At 46.6% G+C, this 18,381-nt stretch overlaps 1 protein-coding gene across 3 annotated transcripts in view; it reads right to left on the reverse strand.

Moving 5' to 3' along the window:
- The window catches only part of GDPD5 (glycerophosphodiester phosphodiesterase domain containing 5), a 120,930-nt gene that overhangs the window by 60,810 nt on the left and 41,739 nt on the right, over positions 1–18,381 (reverse strand). The gene's annotated exons all lie outside the window — the stretch shown is intronic.

The following is an 18,381-nucleotide window of genomic DNA, read 5'->3' on the forward strand; positions in this document are numbered from 1 at the left end:
GGGGAGAGTCTTACTGCAGACAGAAGGCAGCGATCTACGACCATACATGGCCAACAACCCTATTGCCGGCCTTACGGACAGAGCGTGGCACTGACTGCCCGCAATCTTTGCTGCCGTTTCACTAATAAATCAGCGACTCTTTCATCTGTTGAAGTTTCTCGCCGCTTGTGTGCAAAATGTTCACGTTTCAAAGTGTTATGCCAAGAATAGCGCGGCGGTGTGAAAATAAACTTGTGAAACCTCAAAACGAGATGGCGTCAGTAACAGAGCACGCCACTTTGCGCAAGAGGTGTCGCGCTGGCATCAAACAGATCCAAGCACAGGTCTGTAGGCACCACAGGAAATCGTAACTGACCGGGTGACAGGCGGGACTCTGCAAATATACATTTTTTGTTTATTTTTTTTAAACCACTTCCCAGCCCTCCAAAAAATTGTAATCGGATAATTCCCTGGATAATTGCTCCGGTCCCCTCTGTATTAGGGAAAGCAGCCAATAGAAATATCACGGTTTGTTAATTTGTCATTGCCAACTCGAGGGGTAAGGAATTTCACAGCTTAACGCCTTTACAGTAAAGATCCCCTCCCTATGTCCCAGCTTCCAGTCTTCTCCGTATGGTCCTTGGTACAAACAGGCTTGTATTGATCTTAAATAATAAACACATCTTACATTACATAGGTCAAACATTGGTGGTTATTTGGGTATGTGCCGACATGGCTTAGATCGAGATAGGTGGACATGGCAAAGGGTCAACCTAGTGACATTCCGATTGGACAGCTTCTGTAGCCGCCAGTCCTGGACTACACACAGTTGTTTGCAGCTGCGCAGGCATGTAGGTCTTTATGGACTTGTGCAGCTGCAATTTCACTTTGACCGTGCGGCTGTCTGATCGCAGAGCATTGATCAGGTCAGCCCAGTCGGCCATAATCCAGGCCACTGATGAAGTCTGTAATAATACCAGATAGTTACCATGCAGATCCCTATGGTAGATTCTGCGCCGTGTGTACATAGAAAGGCATCAGTTTGGCACATAAATGCCAGTGAGCAGCACACCGCGAACACGTAGCGGCTCTCCAGGAGCCGAGCGCAGTCATTTAACTGAGAGGCTGGAAATTGCCGACGTAAATTGCTGCCTATGAATGGAGACGCGAGCGCGGCTGCTGACATTCAGCTGAGAAACCGGTTTCTGTGCGCAGCAGATTTCACTGTAATATAATCGTTACACTTAATAACGTACTTCTACTCAGGTTCTAAAATAGATTATATTAAACAGCAGCAAATGCCATTACGGGTATTATAAAACAAATGAAAGACTTATTAGTAACCGTTTTCTATGAGGTTCCCAAACATTTATAAACATTGCCCTTTATAAAAACCTACAGACCCACGGGAGGAAGGGTTACACAATAATAATGTCTTATGAGGATTACGTTGACCTGAATAGGTCGACATGCATTGGGTCAATCACTGAAGGCCGACATTGCTTAGGAGGACACGTGAAATAGGTTGACGTAGCGAAGGTCAACAGGGCTGGAAGGTCGACAATTTCACGCCCTACCATCTATTAAGGCGTAGCAAGATACCGAGCCCATCACGCCATGTTAGGGGACGCGGAACACTTTGATGGTGTCCATGTTGACTAGGTCGACATTCGTGGGTAAGGTGCCTAAGGACTGGAGAATAGCAGAGGTAGTACCATTATTTAAAAAGGGAAAAAAGGGACGACCCAGCTAATTATAGACCTGTGAGCTGAACATCAATAATGGGTAAATTATTTGAGGGAATTTTAAGGGATGTTTTCCAAAAACATTTAGAGCTGCACAGTATAATCATTAACTATATTGGGGGGAGATTACTCAGCGAAGTTCCCATCTTTGCTGATGACACGAAACTGAGCAGAGTAACTAGAACAGACGAGGATGTCTCCACGCTTCAGAGAGATCTAAAGCTCGAAGGGGAGGCAAAAAATTAGAAATGAGGTTCAATGTGGATAAATGCAAGGGAGACATAACTAGTGCGCTAATCATAACCTAAGTGGGGTGGCACTGGGTAAATCAGAACTGGGAAAGGATCTAGGAGTCCAAATTGTCAACAAACTGGGGTGTAGCGCTCAGTGTCAATGACCGTTCCTACAGTCATTACCTTAAAGATCGTAGCACCCCGGTCATTTTCTGGAGTTTACTGCGGTTCTACATGAAGAAGAAGCAATATCAGCGACCAGAACGCCGTTACCACCCCCCCCCCCTCCATAACAGAGTATCTTACAGCTACCCCTTTATCTCCTACCACAATTTCTCTCTCCAGTGCTTCGTACATAGACCCCCTATGCACCTTAGAAAAGGGGTTCCCAAACTTTTTTGAATCACGGCGCCCTAGAGCATCAAAAAGTTTTCAAGGCACACCTAGGCCAAATGTTTCTTATTGAGAAATTTAGATTAAAAAAAATATTGAATGAAGTGCATTGTGTTTATATGTCACAGTTATCTGGTTAGAGATAGGATTTGCTCCTGTTTGTCCACATATATTATGATTGGCAGCCACCAGCACTGGTTTTACCTGTTACATTATATTTACCATTTATAATATGAATTGATCTTGGTCCACCAACCCAAGGCACCCCTGCAAGTGTCCTGAGGCACCCCAGGGAGCCTAGGCACACAGTTTGGGAACCACTGCCTTAGACATTATTTGAAGCACATAACCAATCTGCAAGATCAGGTGCACAATTAGCGGCCGGAGAAAATCACCTCCATCCCCGGTTCTGCATATAATAAGATAATAAATAAAATGGACAACACAAGGACGTTTTCTCTCTAAAGATAGAAAAAAAAAAAAACTGTCTCTGGATGAAATAAAACCAAATTTATTGCAAAACGCTGTGAGATTATGGTACGAGTGGCCTTACAGTGAGAGGGATGGAAGCGGCTACGTCATACAGTAAGCCATTAGCAGTCCCTGAACTCTGGCAGAGGGCAGCAGAGGTCGCACTAAATCACTGGGAAAATCTCATTTATCAGAACTCTTACTTGCGGTCTCCTTGTGAAATCCTGACATGAATCACAAACAATGCTGTACAGTACGTGATTATGATGCGCCGTAAGTCACCACGGTGTACGAGTCTACGCCGTGCAGAAAATCCAGGTTTGCTGTACAACGTTGGGATAAGGGATGCTTCCATCACGTGCTAAACACCTAAAGGTGCATACACGATACCCGGTATAGTGGCAATTTCATTAGATGGCAGAAATATCAATGCACCATCGGCCAGTGTGTGCAAGCGATATATCTGAATAGCGATATAGTGAGTTAACTCTGCAACACAGCCGATGCCCGATATATCTAGAGATATCAGTGCATCGTGCTGTGTGTACGGGCGATCTGCCGACCGCCTGTAGAGCCATGCCAGGAGCTGCCAGTAATTGGCAGTGGGTTGGCGCCTGCAAATGCACTCGCCCAGTTGTGAAGCCTGTCCCGACGGATCGGGCAGTATGAATGGAGAGCGCACTGCCCGATCCATCTGCAGATATATCTACTAGTGTGTACCCAGCTTATTGCTCCCATACTGTACATTTCCAAGTTTTTGTACCCACCAGTTAGATTGGATGGATAAATCTATAGGTGTGTACCCAGCATAACCGATCCACGTAATGACCTCACGCTTGCCCTCTAGTAACCATGCATTGAGCATCCGGATCACGATCGTGCACACGGCGACTATTCCAGCCTGCAGGCTGACTGGTTGCACGACATATGGAGGAATAGGATGTGCCAGGAGGAATATAAGGTGCTAGGCTGCGTCAGAGGACATTTAGGTGCAAGGGTTTACCATTTAACGAGAGCCACATTTTATGGTCAGATTGACATACAGGAGTCTAAGATAATCTTTGCCTCTTGACACAGCAAAATCGCAACCCGTTTGCGGTGAGCAGTGAGACCACGGGTGTGCCGATGCACTGCACACACAGGTGAACAGGTCGCGGCTACATGCAATGGCAACTCGTGCATACACACGGCCCGTTTGTGGGCGCGATGAGGGTGGACAGGTGTGTAGTTCTATTACAGGTAAGGGGAAGAATTGTGGGTATATAATTAGGATTTCCTGGTTGGGAGTTCTCTTGCCTCTTAGGAAGTTCCCACCCCCCACCTATTGCAAATGCACTCATTGTTTTGTGGGCAAGAGTGACAACGGAGGCCATCTTGCTGTAGTTCTTGAGGTGCCCACCCATCTAAGCCTCCAGTTGTTGGCAGCGGTTTGGCAGCTGACCCCATCTAAGCCGATTATTGAATTATTTGGAAAGATGGCGATACTGTGCGTTGAACCATACATTCTTCACCACCTCTTATTGTCGATCTGCTTGTTCCTCTATTCTCCTGAAGTAGAAACGTAGACGGACACCGGTCCACCGGATGGTTAATACTTTGTTGTATTTCATCAGAGCCAGATATGGGTTGATGGAGGCCACCATTGGTGGTGCACGTCTAGTCTAGAAGACCTGGACAGCCATTATTTCTGGGTTATCCAGATGCGCACATCCCAGTGTTATACAGAACATATTTCAGGAATTCACATCTGTCCCTGGTCCACTGGAGCTTACAATCTATAGGCCTAATTCAGTGTTGCAAGATATGCTGATGTTTTAACAATTGATAGAGTCAGCTTGCAAGGAGGATTTCATTGCTGAGCGAGTAACAGGAAGTGACCGCTTAGGGGACTTATGACGACCACTGCGATCACACAGCTGTGTGGAGAGAACGGCTCATCCACCGCTACATCCCACCTGCGCAGCCGTAGACCTACTCGAGCCATCTATTTTTATTATTTTTGCCTAGAAAACCACAATGTCAATGGGGTACAAATCTAAATCCAGGCCCTATTTACCATCACACTGACACACTAGGGTTAATCATTTGGGTTTTTGGTCCTGCCATCTCCTGTTTTTTTCCGGAAAAAAAAAAAAACCCGAGTCACTTAAATTGGAGATCCTTCAAAATGAACGGCCCGCATTCTAGAAACCGGTTTGTAACCTCAATTCTAAAGCATTTTGCCTGTATCTAGGCCGCAGCCATATTATGGTGACCGCTGAACGTGAGGGGAATTCCTGGTGGAACGCACTACTGGGGTCCTAATGAATTCAGTCTTCCTAGTTTACTGTAACAAAACCACCACGTGCGAGTATCCGGTAACGAACAGTACACGGAAAACCAATGAATTATTACTAGGCAACATTTCAGTTGTGCGAGGAGTATTCACAAAAGGACTTTCAGAAGACGATGCCAGGGGCGGCGTTCGTAAGCAAAAACAATGATAATCTTCAAAGGGGCAGATGTGTCAGGAATACAGTGATACCATCTCTAGGAAAGCAGAAGTAACGGCGGATTCATTCTGGAATCCCACAGACAGTCTCTGCCTCCTGTACGGCAACGGAGGTTCTTTCTGCAGAACAGGCAGACGTGGGCCTTGGATGGTGCGCTAGTAGGGTGCCGACCGTCAGTGTTGGCAGCGTAGCACACGATTTTCTTCGATCACATCACCTGTAGCACTTCTATTTGCACTACGCGGGAGCAGATCGGGTTTTTAAAGAGAGTTTACCAAAAGGGTGTGCAATACGTATACCAACATTCAGAATGTCAATGTTAGGTTTTGAGTTAACTCTTAATATACTCTTATAAAAAAAAAAAAAAACACGGTTTACATGCCAACAGGTCCCCATGCAACTCAGTCATAATCAGGCGTCTTTCTTGCCAAAAAAATGCATCTTCATTGCATTGCTACCTGAATGAAACGCACAAGCAGCATATGCTGATTAAAATTATATGCGGCAAGAAACATTCTGTGTACGACCTCTGCATATGAAAATCGAAGGTTACATGGTTTTCCAGTAAAATACAGGCACGGTCGTACACAGAAAAATAGGCATGCTGCATATTTTAATCAGCAAAAGCTGCTTGTGCATCTTATGTTCATGGCTCTCGGAATAACTAAAAAGGGATGTTTACTGTGCAACATGTAGGTGGACACATCTGTATAAACAATCTGTACGCGTGAACTTTGGTCAATATCAGTAGATTCATTTTGCTGTAATTTCAGTTCTTTATAGTCACTGGGCCGAGTTCAATCAATGGCATAAGATTATTATTTATTGTTTATTTAGTGTTATTTATTGGGATGAGGGGGGGGATTAGTATTAGTAAAACTATTAAAAGTAAAAAAAACAACCCACATTTCCTTGGAGCCCTTTAAATAAGAGGTTCCAATGTTCTGCCACAGCCCCCCTGAGAACACGATACACACGCCTATAGATCAGATGAAGTGCGTTGTTTTTCCCCACATTGTGTATCATGCAGCAATTTTTAGAACAGAACATTGGACGTCTTCGTGGTGAGTGTTAGACGCTAGAATATCTCGGTTACAAAGTCGAGCACATAAAAGCAGCATTTGGATGAACAGAGCGCTCTTTTTTAATCAACGGGAAACATTTAACGAGAACTATTATTAAATGATATAACTCATAAAACTGCAGAAAATGTGCCCATTAATTCTGTGTGCACATTACAAGCGTGTCCTCCCGTCCCAGGGGAAGGGGGCTGTTTTTACACACAAGAAGCCCACGGGTGGAAACTCTGATAAATGCAAGCTGCTGACAATTTGCAATAACAGGCGTACGGGGAGGGAGGCGCTCGGACAAGTGCCTCATTTCCTACATAAAAATCCAGGCTTGCTTCCAACCTCCAGTATAACGTTAACTGTTCAGGAGAGACCGTAAAAAACATTAAACAATGCTTCGATCCAGCAGTCTAACATCTGGTACAATGAAAGTCTTTTATTTTTGCACTAGTGTTTAGAAATAAAGGTGGTGTTTCCGATAGCAACCGGAGTCACAACGTACCTGCGGTTCTATAGCCAATAAAAGCAGACGTGTGACTTGTTCCTATGGCCAGCACCAGCCAACAATGAAATAAGTATTGGAGGATTCCGAATACCAGACACAATTGCCAATAACCAGCAGCACAGTTAACGTCCTACTGTAAAATATACAAATATAAAAATGTTCTAATATATTTCAGGATCATATTCTGGGGTCCCTTATATATCAGAGGTCACTGAAGGAGCAGCATTAGTCCTTATCCGAGCTAATTATTCACTTTTAAACAAAACTATTCAATGTAAACTTCACATCAAGGCGCGTTTCACCTTCATGAACAGTTACGCGTTTCAGTACTCCTGAAACAGCACTTGTCAAACACATAAGAAACAGGGGGAGTGACTTCATTACTTTCCAAATATAAAAGGTGTATAGTTTTCAAGAACTTTATCTAGGAACGGCACATGCAATGTGAACTCCCATTCTGAGCTGCGTTGGGATCCCCCCTGTATCCCCAAACTTGTTCATGTATAATAAGGCATGTCCAAACTATGGCCCTCCAGCTGTTGTGAAACTACAAGTCCCATCATGCCCTGCCACATTTTTGCTATTAGGGAATGCTAAAACTATGGCAAGGCATGCTGGGATGTGTAGTTTTACAACAGCTGGAGGGCCACAGTTTGGACATGCCTGCTCTAAGCACACCTACCACAGTACTGTTACATACACTAGTGGCAGGCTGTATAGTGACACAGCGGCAAGGTGTGGGTTGTGGACAGTAGTGATGACAGGAGAGGTGAGTGCTTCTGCCTCCTGCGTGTAACGCCGGCACAAGGCCAGACCGCGCCAGCCGCAGAGCTTTGTCATCTTCCCCATGTGCCAGCACGTGCTAATCCGTCTTATTGCCACCAATTATGTGACTCAGAATTTCCTTAATGAGAAATCTCCTCTTGGCCTGGAAAAACGATGAATTGCCCCTGATGAACGGGAGGACGTTTGCAGCGCGATACATATTCATGAGGACTAAATATATCCTTTCAACTGCTCTATTTACTTCTCTACACGCTCCGTCAGATCCTCGCTGTTGTCAGTCAAGTGTTGCTCACGGAAAATGTTAGAATTAAAATCTTGTTTATTTTAAATACATTTTACTGAGCTGCGGTGTAGAGACATCTGGGAAGCTGGCAAGAAAATACTGACTGACTTCAAATCCATATATATTTCAAAGGTTAAGAAATAATTACGTTGTGCCGCAAAATAAAACAGATAATACAGGTTCCGTAAAGAACTTATATTGTCCTTTATATACAGTAGGATACAAAACACTTTGGTGACTTCTAATATGCTTATATTTTTGCATTGCAATTCTCCATAATATCCTGAGGTCATCATTTCAGGGTTCAAAACACAGGTCATATTATACAAACAATAATGTGGGTGCATTATTGTTTTTACTGCTGTAAATTATAACCTATGATCTACAGAAAAAGAATTGGTCTTCAGCTCTCAGTTGTGAACCTTAGGTACCTGTATTTTGCCGCTTTATGCCTGCTGACTGTGGTTACCATGGTAACCAAAATCTGTAAAGCTGTATATGAAAAGTTAACGCCTCCATGGAAAGGATTCAATCCCATACGTTGATGATATTGGCTGTACCGGAGCAGCATATTGCACCCTGCTGGCACGGAGTTTTACCTCGTACCTCCCTTAGGTACGAGGTAACCAGAGTGATTTACCTCATGAAACACAGCTGTGACTGGATTCTTAAGAACCCTCCCCCTCCAGTGCAGCTATGAGACGCTATACTGTTGAACGCATGGTTGGCCATTTTGTTTTCACTGATATTACTGAGGAAATCGGGGCTTTAACTTTGCCCAGTGCAGAAGATAAAACACGTTGTGTACATACAGTAAATTGTTACTGCCCACAACAAAGGTCAGTTCTGTCACAGATAGCAGCACTATACCATGCCACAGAATGTCTATGTCGACACGCACTAGGTTGATACCAGGGCTGCCGACAGGGTGGTGCTGTATCTACAGCTGTCCCAGGCCCCAGCAGCCCATTTTGCGCACAGCAACCCTCCGCTCTGTGCTGCCTGCGCTCAGCAGGTCCCGAACCACAGCCTGGCTTCTTTAATGCAGGAAGCCGGCAGCCAATTAAAATGCTGCACCGGCTTTTGAGCCAATCAGAGCTTGTGTACCGTTAGCTGGTACATGAGCTATGAGTGGCGCACCCGCCGGTGCTGCATTTTAATTGGCCGCCGGCGTCCTGCATTGATGAAGCCAGGCTGTGCTTTGGGACCTGCTGAGTCAGGTGGTAAGTGAAGGGGGGCGGGAAGAGATTGAGGTCCACGCGCTACCTCCTGCACTGACAGCTCATCCACGGTGCCCGGGGGGGCCCAGACAAAAAAATCAGTCCCGGGACCCATAAAAAAAAAAATCCACACCCGGTAGGGCTGTATGAACAGGGCCAAATGGCAACTATGGCTTGAAAGACATCAATCCTTTAAATAAAAACCCACAAACACAAATGAAGAGGCGTCTGACCTGTAGGCGTCCTGGTAAACTGGGGGCTAAAACGCAAACATTGTAGATCCGGATCTGGCAGCGGAGCCCCCAGTAAGACAAACCCTGCCCTACGGTTCCACAGATCGGATCGCTAACTGGATACCAAGGGATTCTATCACACAGGTAATCCGGGTGTGGTATCAAAGATCTACATGGTCTAGCTAGGCCATCATTACGTCGATGGGGTTAAGAAATCAAGAAAAAAGTTGTAAAAAAAAAAACCTTCTGTCGACCTTGACGGCCTAAAGACATCACAACAGAACTAAATTATAATTGGTTCATTTCCTAACCAGTAGGATGCCATACAAAACCAATTAAATCCCAGCCAGGTGTCTCCAACACCATTAAAAAAACAGGTTGAATTAAAAAAAAAAAAAAAAAGTATTTTGTAGGGTTGAGGTCACCCAACGTTAAAGCTGCCACCACCGGATCTTTGCGGCTCTGCCATTTTTAGGACGCAGGTCTTTGTGTAGGCAGCAGAATCGTAGGCTATGGGTACAAGCAGGATTGGGGTGCAACAGACACCCCGGTGAGTACACAGATCAGGCTGCCCGGCTCCATGCACTGTCTGTACAGTACAGAGCAGGACCAGATCTCCTCCATCAGGCCGCAGAGTTTGAACTTTTCCCCCACTTCCTGCGTCTTGACTTCCCCAAAACCCCATTCCTTTCTCAGAAGCGCTGTACTCAGGAAATCCTCTGGTTATTATTGTGCTAACGGACTCCCTCGCTGAGATCAAAGGGTTCTAGAACAGCAAGCGCAGCAGTGGGATACCGAGGAGGTATGGCCACCTGCCGGGCGCTTCCTCTGCACGTGTGGTGTGGTTCTGGCCATGCAATGCGCTGACCTCTGCAGCAGCACCGGGGGGAGGACCAGCCACAGAGGCTAAATACAACCATTACATAATGTGCCATTTATCATCCATCTCTTCTGCTTACAGAACAGGTTTCATTGTATGTACGGCTTCAATAAGTGAAAAGATTTCAACCAGTGTGCTTAAGAGATGATGGTCGGTATAATCTATATATGATTGACAATGTGTCATACTGCCGAACTTTCTAGTGGGAGCTAAAAATTGACCAACACAGGCCAGTTATGGGGCATGTGGCACATGAGGTGAAAAAACTGCCAATGGTGCCAAGAGACCTAGGCCCAGGCAGAGCAAGCCGGCACAGCCCCTGCCCCCTCTGGGGCTCCAGCCAGGGCAAGCCGGCGCAGCCCCTGCCCCCTCTGGGGCTCCAGCCAGGGCAAGCCGGCGCAGCCCCTGCCCCCTCTGGGGCTCCAGCCAGGGCAAGCCGGCGCAGCCCCTGCCCCCTCTGGGGCTCCAGCAAGGGCAAGCCGGCACAGGCCCTTGCCCCCTCTGATGCTCCAGCCAGGGCAAGCAAGCGCAGGCCCTCGCCCCCTGGGGCTCCAGCCAGGTTATGGCTGTAGGTCCCAAGTTACTGCCTGTAGGCTGGGAAACTCATCAGTGGTGAACACACCTACAGTATATGCTTAGGGTCACAGGAGAACTCTATGGTTACTGATGCGGTCTATATCATATAGTCTATGCCCCTGGGTTATGATGGACACACAAGGTGAGCAGAACACAAATGGGAAACATGGTTGAGATCACTATACAGGACGAAAAATAACATTCAATATAAAATGAACAGATAACGGCAGCTTGCAGATAATATCACATACATGTCCGAGAACTGAAAGCTGGGCACTACCAGGGCACCGCGAGCACAGGAACATGGCACAAGCAGGATCCGGAGCCCAACAGGTTAATACTGAACAATCACTTGCAGATTTATCCCAGGCGGAAATGCCCAGATGAGCCGCTGGCAGATGGCTCTGTGTGGATTTGAAATCCCTGTTTAACATGATGCGGGAGGAGAGAAGGTAACGCAGCTAAACCTTCCCCGCTGAAAGGAGCCTTAAGAGGATTTGTCGATACCTCCTGATAAATGACCGTATTCCGCAATTCTAATGAAAAAAAGGATGTTCCAGCAGGATGCATGATCCTCGGGAATCCACAACGCAATTATCTGAGCGGTCGCCATATCTGAAACCCATCCGAGGCAATACGAGCGGCCCATGTCAGGCATGCAGATCTGTGCGTGTCACTAACATGACCATTGGGATAGGACGGCGGTGTCCTCATAAGCGGTGACCTCTGTGGCAGCAAGCAGCCCCTCCCTGTGCCCCGGGCCACTTTCCCTTTCCAATGTGTATTATTCACACACACAAAACCGAAGTGGCCTAATGCGGATCATTAGGTTGACCTTAATTAGATCGTCAATAGGTTGTCCGCTATCGGTCGACATTGGAAAAAGGTTGACATTGGTTACGTCAACATAGTCAAAAATGTCGACATACAAATGTTTTGTGTTTTTTTTTTGGGGTGTCAAAATCTATGCCCACTTGGATCGTGAAGTTAGTGGTTTAAGAAAGAAAAAATATCATGAAAAATTTATGTCGACTTTTCCATGCGTCAACCATTTTCCTGATAACCTTTTGTCAATATCTACCTTTTTTCAAGTGTCGACCTACAGCCTGTCGACCAATCGACCGTACCCCTACAAATATGAAAAACAGTGTGCACGTGTGGCCCACTCTGCTCCCTTATAAACATTGGAGGTGTAGATTTACTAAAGCTTTTAAAAAAAAAAAAAAAAAGGGGTTGATGGGTGATGTTGCCCTTAGCAACCAATCAAATTCCTGTCTATTATTTTCTAGGATGCATAAAGAAATGTTGGGCAATATCTGGTTGCTATGGGAAACCTCCCCACTTTCATTTTTAGAAGCTGTGGTAAGTTTACCTCGGGCACAGAGACTGTAGCAGTGGTCAGTGTTGTCCGGTTCACCACACACCAATAGCTTCACACCCAATAGGGAATACACACAAGGTTCTCCGTGTACAATGCATCCTATATAATAAAAGGGCAACGCTGCGCCTCACCTCTATGGGGAGAATTCAAGTGTTTTGTGCGCTGGTGACCATTAGATGGCGTCTGTGGGAGCGATGAAAGACTTCCTCCATTCGGCCGCACAGAGCCACCGGCGCGGACATCACTGCTATGTTCTGACATGCTGGGAACTAGTATATTGTACTACGGGGATCGTTTTTAAATGTCATTTAGTATATTTTAGGCTTATGCTACAAATTATTAAAGGAAAGCCGCCGGCAGAGCACTGCGAGTACCAGGCATTATGAATAATAGAACCGCTGCCGGTATGAATAATCTGCTTCCACATGTAACAGCACCTGATGCGCACGTGCGATATACACAGAGAATACCATTAATATAACTGACAAAGTCCAGCTGGATGTGCAGCGATGGGACACGGTGACAGGAGCACCGTGGGGTATACACGACGCCGGCAGGTGGGCAAGCCAACACAGCGTGTGGTCGGAGGAACCAGTATCCTCCGTTCAGCGATGTAACTCTGTGACGCCTCATCCATCTCTGCCACCGTAGGGGCGCTGTGGAATAAATCTATTCAATGTGTCTGTCCTCACAGGGGCCGGGAACACGTGCTGCTGGCCCAGATCTCCGCAGGAATACAAAGTGCTTCAAGTCGCTGCCCTGGCAGCGGTCCCGGGAAATAAACAGCCCGTTACTGCCCGCGCGCCAATCAATTTTTATTAGCAGCGTATTTCGGCTCTTTCTGCAAACACACGTAGCGTTAAGTGTTCTGAAGGATCACTCGGCAAGTACGCTGCGCGGCAATTGTGCTGCGCAATCAGATCTGCATGGAAGCGGTGAGCCCTGCGCCGTAAATCACCGCTGAGCGCAAGCCGCAGCATTACTTCACCTTTATTAAAAAGGACGGCACACCCAAACATCTGGGCACAGTCTGGGTATAGCATTTTAATAAAGCAGAACGTTGTTCTTTTTCAATGACAAAACTGGTCATAAATTCAGAAAGAAAAAATGTCTACAGGGCTCTTGTATATGGATGCCTTGCAGTCTCCTTGGTAACGACAGCTACACAAAGTGATTCATGCCTGTGGTACATCACTAGTGAGGACGGTGATGGATTTCTCCAGAGTATTGGTGCAACACAGAAAATGGCAGCCATTTTACAGGAGATTTATGTGACAGAAACCAGAGAATACAATAATATGGGAAGACTAACACAAACGCCCAGTGCAAGTAATACACAGATGTGCCCTTATAGAACTATGTCCTGTGCGCCTCTGCTGTGTCCGGGCGCCTTTTGTTTTCATCTTTCACCTGAAAATTCCTGACTAGGACGCACAAGACGACTGCACTGACTAATGTGACGCAACACTTTAGTACCTGTGTGCGCCAATGCGTCAGTATACACAAAAGCACAAACAAACTTTGTGTGCAAAAAAACGTACAGGGATTCAAGAACTCTGGGGTCGATTTACTAAGTGTAATCAAGTTTAGAGAAATAAAGTACCGGTCAATCAGATGCACAATGCCATGTTACAAGCCGTGCTTGAAAAAATGGCAGTAAAGAGCCAATTGGTTGGTGCTTTAGCGCCGTCTATGGCAGGACAGGCCAAATGTGGCTCTCCAGATGTTGTGAAACTACAAATCCCAGCATGCCTTGCCACAGTTTTAACACTCCCTTAGCAAAACTGTGGTAAGGCATCATGGGATTTGTAGTTTGACAACATCTGGAGAGCCACAGGTTGGCCAGGCCTGGTCTAAGGCTTAGTACATAAGGCACAAGCAATTCCGATGTACGCAGTGCGCATCCAGGAGCCAAATCCTTGCGATCATAGCCAACGATGGCTAGTTTGATTGACAGGTGGCAGGCATTTAGGCCCATAACGCCAGTTGTTACCGGAGTGAGGGGGGCGGGGGGAGAATTAAATAATCGTACGAATTTCCCCCTCTTCGCACGGCTGCGACTGCATTTTCAGCTGTGCACATGGGTGGTATATCACTCAAGCGAGGCGGCGGCAGAGTCTCACGAAACCTGGGGTACCAAGAGGGGCGGTTTGGTGTGAGTGCAGCAATAAGGCAGGAGTACACATCTGTACACACCCATAGATGTGAGGACAGCATTACTCCCGTAGTCAGCAGTGAATATATCTGCATGTGGGTGGATTAGCCCAGGATGTCGGGCTGAGGCCTCTTCCATACCTACATCAATAACAGCACATTTTATTTCCTGAGCAAACACAATTGTGCCGATAATTAGTAATTACACCGGCGCGCCGCTGCTGTGCCCTGCAGCCGTGCAATTATACAGCCAAGTCTGAGAGAAGATGATGAGCAGACGGCGGTGCTAGCCCTAAGGACCGACGGCAGGCTGGTTACTAGTGCAGGCAGCCGCGTCTGAGAGATGGAAGACACCACAGACAATACGGATATTCCCGCTACAGGGGGAAACCTGCCGTCATATCACCGGTTACTGTAGAATTGTGATAGGGCCCAGTTACTACAGGATATTTGCAGCTAATAACAGTTTTCCGGGTCAGCCGCAGATATGGATCTAGGAGGGATCGCAGCACAAGTCACCGATCCCTCCTGCTCCGCTCACAGCCGCATCCCTCATAGGTTTCCGTGCCAACCGAACATAGCACAGAAAGGGGGTGTGGTCTTATGTGTAAGGGGTGTGGCCACACAATGGTACCTCTAGTTCAAATTACACCGCATAGTAGTACTCCTAATACACATTATGGCCACAGAAGTAGTAGTAGTGCCCCATACAAATTCTACCCGCACAGCTGTAGTGTCCTTTACACATTATCCCCACACAGAAGGGGTACCACTCTGACCAAAGCAGTGTCTCCTTGGCAGGGCACAGTGTGGGGGAGTCTGGACTCTTGGCGTTAGGAGGTTTTGTCCTGCATACACTGCGGGAGCTTGGAGAGGCAGAGAACATGGCAGTTACTGCCCGCTGCAATGTATATTAGAAGCAGCGCACCTGGCAAAGAAGGAGAAGCTGGGCGAACCGCTACTGGCATGCATTCAATGGGCACTCGTTACAGCCTTGGACAGAACAACTATCAGATTTTACTCCCTGGATTTGAGTGGCACTGCCCCCACTCTGCTGCCTCCGTGGGAGGAGTGACCTAATAATCTCTGGTACATATGAAACCATAGGTCTTACATGTATGCATCTCACATGTAGCATTACTGGTGGTTGAAATTAGGTTCTTTAACCCTTTGCCGTCCAAATTTTTTTTTTGTAACTTGAATAGTTTGGTTTCAATTAATTGTAATTTTTTATTATTATAAAAAAATGGTCTACATTCAATGTTGAACGATGTTAACATTCTTATTCCCACCATTGGGTCTGCTACTAGTGCTAGGGCTGTTGAGCCTGACAAGACGTTGAACCTGAAAGGGTTCATTGCAGATCCTTCCCCAGCGTGCACCCGGCATTGCCAAGTGGGTTTATGAAAAAAAAAAAAAAAAAAAAAAAAAAGATAATGCATTTATGACGGACTACATTTACCAGAAACCCTGGGTTTAGGTATAAGCAGCTCAGGGGGCGCACAAGGTGTTAATCTGTAAACCGATCACCTGCCGGGGTCCTGACTGATAATCAGTGCTAGGCCCATCCTATCGGCGGCAGCTGACAGCTTAATATATATTAGCGAATGCGTGTCATAGATAGAAATGCTCCTAACAGGAATCTTGGTGTGGACTGAAGGGTCGATGGTGAATCGGTTGACACTAAAAGGCCGGCATGCAGTTTTCCATATTTTTATGTTTCAATGTGGACACCTGCGTATGTTGGGCCCCAATAAGTGTAGCGTGCACCATTGTATGGCGAGTGAGGTCACGTCTCGATACCGTTCTGAATCAGACTCCGGATACTGGGAACCATTTATTACAGGCAGGGACATTGCACGTTACTGTGCGTATAACAAGGACGGGTTAATAACCTTCCAGAATAAGGCAGCGCATTATAATATATAATCCAATGAGATCTGCCAGAGCCGGACTGTAATCAATCATTTCTGGCTTCTTATTACATTCGGGTAAAATGATCACTTTCATATGTGGCTAATGCATTATGCAAACCTGTATATTAATAATGAAAGAGGCACCATGCACACCACCAGACAGTAACACAGCGGTGCCGTGCATACCACCAGACAGTAACACAGCGGTGCCGTGCATACCACCAGACAGTAACACAGCGGTGCCGCGCATACCACCAGGCAGTAACGCAGCGGTGCCGTGCACACCATCAGGCAGTATCACAGCAGTGCCATGCATACCAGCAGGCAGTATCACAGCAGTGCCGCGCATACCATCAGGCAGTATCACAGCGGTGTCGCGCATACCATCAGGCAGTAACGCAGCGGTGCCGTGCACACCATCAGGCAGTATCACAGCAGTGCCATGCATACCAGCAGGCAGTATCACAGCAGTGCCATGCATACCACCAGGCAGTATCACAGCGGTGCCGGGCATACCATCAGGCAGTAACGCAGGGGTGCCGTGCATACCATCAGGCAGTATCGCAGCGGTGCCGTGCATACCATCAGGCAGTATCACAGCAGTGCCGTGCATACCAGCAGGCAGTATCACAGCAGTGCCGTGCATACCAGCAGGCAGTATCACAGCAGTGCCGTGCATACCAGCAGGCAGTATTACAGCAGTGCCGTGCATAGTATCAGGCAGTATCACAGCAGTGCCGTGCATACCAGCAGGCAGTATTACAGCAGTGCCGTGCATAGTATCAGGCAGTATTTTGTGCTGCGACCATTATCCTAGAGATGTTCTATGAGGATATAGACGGAAGCGGCCCATAAGCCAATGACGGCCCAATAAGGGATTACCCATTCCGGTCTGTACCACTGAATCGGCTACGAACAGTCCATGTTGATTAGTCACTGACCCCTAGGTACTAAGGAGGAGTGAGCATGACCGGTGTGGGATCATTCCTAGAAGGCTGGATGCAGAATGTCCGTACACAGTAACATTATATGTCACACAGCGCTGGTGCCGATAACAGATTGCCAATTATATGAGGAGCCTGGGAACATGCAGAGTATACATTTCATGCCTGCTGCCCCTCAAAACAGGCCCCAACACTGTACATACACACGGGGGTATGTAGATGTACTGGTGTGTGTGGCCCATCTACACACACACACACTATATCGATAAATAAAAGGATACAAATAAATTAATAAATCAAACGCTCATAAAATAATGCTAATAAATATAAATGAGAATTAGATTTAATAAATCCATGGACCAAATTGCTTCTTTGATTCCTAAAAGATGTCTTAACAGAAAGTGAAAGCAATTTTTGCAGGGACACTAATCTGTATCAAACTTGCTGCGTATGGAGAGAGGGAGCTGTCAAGACAGATTGGAGGTAGAAACAAGTAGGGACTGGGGGTGGAGAGTTTGTGGGCTAAAAACGGTCACAGCTCAAAGTGAAAGTAAAAACTGTCACAGTTCAAAAGTGACAGCACATTGCAGAAGTTGTCATTTTGACGGGTTTTTATCTAGTAATAAAAATAATGATACAAAATGTATAAAGCTCCGATGCCCGCAAACCTGACCACTGGGATTTCCGCTCTATCCGCATATATTTAAATGGGAATCAAAGCGACAAGTTGATGGCTCACTGCCCCCTCTACCATAGACACGTCTGACTGCGGAGTCTCCCAGGAGAAGGAGGCCCAGGTAAGGATGGGAAGCCGGCACTGAGATACTGAGGACGAAGCGTGAGAATTGGAAGCGGTAACGGACCTCAAACACAGCAGACACAGGGCGGCCGTGGGCTCCGGCCCTCAGCCATAGACTCCTCAGAGCATCTCACAAGCTGCTGCGCTCCGAGTCTCCCCGTGCGATCAGCAGACAATCTGTCAGGTTATTTCGTTGTAGCCGCTGAGTACGTCACCTAGAGACAATTACACGGTGATCCACGGCCGGTTCTGATCACACTGCAGATGGATAAATCACAGCCAACTACTGCACCATCTGCCCAGTAATCGCACTTCTATCAG

This window comes from Crinia signifera, chromosome 2 (assembly GCF_055691185.1).
Source record: "Crinia signifera chromosome 2, ASM5569118v1, whole genome shotgun sequence".
In the NCBI taxonomy this organism is placed as follows: Eukaryota; Metazoa; Chordata; class Amphibia; order Anura; family Myobatrachidae; genus Crinia; species Crinia signifera.